Genomic DNA, 3,846 nt, shown 5'->3' on the forward strand with positions numbered 1-3,846 from the left:
AAGTAGGTGCTTTAGACCACTGAGCCATCTCTCCAGCCCTATTATGCTTTTTCATACCAACATTTACTTTAAAGAGATTATAGCAATAATTGACATGACATTAGAAGTAGTACACATTTAGAAGACCAAAATGACATATATTTTATTAATTTTATTGAGAAACATATAGCAATGAGACAGTTTTAAAAACAGGTTAGTAGGAAAGTTACAGTAATTAATGCATTGCATATTCTTGCCTTTGTAGTGGTTATTCATAGTACAAACTGCAGACATGATATCCTGTCCAAACACTATTAGTACTAATCTTTCTTATCATTAGATTAAGACTAAGTAGCTGTATATCGATCCTAACTGAAAATTCCTGTTCCATGTTATGTCTAAGATGTTTGATATTTAGACAGATAGTGAGGTTAAGTTCCATTGCCTATGTTAGAGGGTAATAATATCATTAAGCTTCTCTTCTGGAAGGTTAACAACTTAAGTTTGCAGACCAAAAATTAGTAAAAACAAGAACTGCAAGGACGGCCAACATATTGGCCCTAGCCATAACAGGTACTTTAAACATGGTTTAAGTATTACATATTGCTGTCCACAATGCAGTTGCTCTGTTTACAGATATCAGTATATATAGTTAGACAGGATGAAAATTCTACATATTAACTGCTATTTTTGAAAACCTGATGAAAATTCTTAGGACCATTGCCCTACCCATCTTGTTTATATAAATATGTGGTTTTGCCCTTACCATATTTCCTAACTTTTCTCCTTTCTCTCTCTTTATTGCTTCATTCTTAAGGTTTTTCTTTCCACTGAACTGTGGTATAAATTTCAATTTTTATTTCTTCCGTTGAGATCTTACACAAGGGAAACAATATGATATTTACACATGTGGGTCTTATTTTATTTCACTTATGAATATAGCTTCAAGCTACATCCACTTACCTATGAAGCCTTTGAGTTTATTTTTCTTTATAGCTAAGTAATACTCCATTGTATAAAAACGCCACATCTTTTCATCCATGCCTCAGATGATGGGCATTTTGGTTATTTCCAAGATTTGGCTATCACAAATTGTGCTGCTATAAACATAGGTGCACATATATTATTATGATATGATGTTTTCAGTTCTTTTGGGAAAATTCCCAGAAGGGTAGTAGCTGGACTGAATGGGTTTCCAGCCCTAAAGTTTCGAGGAGTTTCCACAATGATTTCTGTAATGGTTGCACCAGTCTACATTCCCACCAGCCATAGAGAAGTGTCCCTTTCTCCCTGAAGCCTAAAAAATGTTTATTGTTGGTTGATTTCTTTATGATCCTATTCTTTCTGAGGTGAGAGGGTATCACGTTGTTCTTTTAATTTGTATTTCCCAAATGGTCAGTTATTTGGAATATTTTTTCACATATTTATTTATTTATTTATTTTTATTTATTTGGTGGAACCAGGGATTGAACTCAGGCCCTTGCACTTGCCAGGGAAGTGCTTATTCCACTGAGCCATCTCCCCAGCCCCATCATGCATTTATTTGCTTCTTACACTTCTTCTTCTGAGAAGTATATGTTCATATTGGTGCCCGTTTTTGGACTGTAGCTTTAAATCTTGGGTCCCTAATGTTTTTTAGTTCTTTATAAATTCTAGAGAGCCCACCTTTGTCTGAGTGCTTATTAGTTAAGATTCTTTTCCAAATTTGTGGGTTGTCTTTTCACTTTGTTGATAATTTCTTTTGTTGTACAGTTTGATTTTTGCTCATGAAATGTTTGCTTATCCCTATGTCTTAAGATTTCCACCTACTTTCTTTCCAGGAGACTTAGTATTTCTGTTTTAGTGCTTAGATTTTTAATTCCTTTTTTACTTTAGTTTAGTACATGGTGATAGACCCAGGTGAAGTTTTAGTTTTCAGCATATAGAGAGCAAGTTTTTTCCATCACCATTGTTTAAGAGGCTGTCTTTCATCCACTAATGTTCAGTAGGATTTTTAAATGTTATAGGTCATAGTGTTTTATATTCAATCTTGCATGTAAAATGTATGCCAACTTAGTGAAAACTTGTTATAAACACTGCATTGTCTGCAAGATTTTCAGCAAATAGGAATTAATGGAGAAATGATATTTTTTATGTGTTTTACTTAGTACATGAGTGAAGTACAAATAGTCACATTCGTAGTATGGAATAGGTACATGAACATAACACGTGCTTCAATGTTCACCTTGCTTTCAGTGAATGACTATTAATTTAATATGGATATTATGAATATAAAATGTATTTTTGTAGTGGTACAGTGAGCACACTGAGAAATCTGGATGCTCTGGTATCATAATTATAGGCTAATTGGCTATGAACTCATCACTTTCCTCCATCCTCTTCCCTGCCCCTTCAGTTGCCTTTCCTTCATCTATTGATTAATTTATCTTTTGCAAAAGCTCAACCTCCTTTGTCCTGTTATCTGTATTTATTTTGCTTTATATTTGTACTTTGGATTTCTCAAGTAAGAGACACCATATAATATACATGTTTCATGTATAGTTTGTTTATGTAACATTGTGGTCTCAAGGTACATAAGTTTCAGTTAAGCAATGTCATTCAGCAGAATAAATATATAGCTTAAATTAATCAACTGTTAGGCTTACTTTAAGCAGTTTTCTTTCAAATTGGGAGCAAACTCTTAAAAAAAAAATACTGGGGATTGAACATATGGCCTTCACACTGAAGTAATCCCCGGCTCTCATTTACTACTACTACACTATAGCTCTACTAAGTCACCAAGTTACTCAGGCTGGACATGAACATGCAGTTCTCCTGCCTTTCAGCATTCTGGACATACAGCCATATGACATCAGGCCTGCTTGAAAACATTTTCTTAAAAATTACTTTCAATTGCCACTACATTATAAGTGTGGTACAAATTTTAAGGATTTAAGCATTTTTAACTCAAGCTTCAATAACGTCTGAAGATATCTCACTGCAGTCTAAAGTGACATATGCAAGAACAGCACGACCAAATTGTTTTGCTAATTGCTTTCACATAATTTTTGTTTCTTAACACCTATTTTCTCACATTCACACTATCAAATGTACATATTGATGGGACTGAGTTTGCCATTTCCAGACACACTTACAAGGTGCAATGATCATATCTGCCTGTGCTTCTTTCTCTTTCCTCTCAGCATACGTCTCAGTCCTTATGACCACTGATCCCCTTCAGGATGGCTTTTTGTTTGTTTCCACATAGGCAAAAGGACATGGAATGCTTGTCTTTCTTTGCCTAACATGATGATCTTTGATTTTATCTAGTTTGCTACAAATTCTCAGAGTTGTGTGTCTTTATGACTGAACAATACTCTATTTTGCATGTGTACTAACTGTTCATTATCTATTCATGTGTTTATGAGCAGGAAGTCTCATTTATTTTCATGGTCATAATAAATAGTGTAGCAGCAAATGCTGGAATGCAGATATCTCTTGTATGACAGTTTCATTTGCTTTGAAAAAGGAAAAATGCTAATGAGTGGGATGACTGTGTCGTTTGACAGATCTGTATTCACTGTGCCTCATAGCCTCCAGATACCATGTGTTTCTTTACATGCCTACTAATAATATATAACATTTTCCACCCCATTTGCTCTTCTTCTGTTCTGTTCTGTTCTCTTGTCTTCTGTTCTGTTCTGTTCTCTTCTCTTGTCTTCTCTTCCTTCTCTTCTCTTCTCTTCTCTTCTCTTCTCTTCTCTTCTCTTCTCTTCTCTTCTCTTCTCTTCCCTTCCCTTCCCTTCCCTTCCCTTCCTTCCTTCCTTCCCCTTCCCTTCCCTTCCCTTTCCTTCCCTTCCCTTCCCTTCCCTTCCCTTCCCCTCCTTC

This window comes from Octodon degus, unplaced genomic scaffold (assembly GCF_000260255.1).
Source record: "Octodon degus isolate 3935 unplaced genomic scaffold, OctDeg1.0 scaffold00143, whole genome shotgun sequence".
NCBI classification, from domain to species: Eukaryota; Metazoa; Chordata; class Mammalia; order Rodentia; family Octodontidae; genus Octodon; species Octodon degus.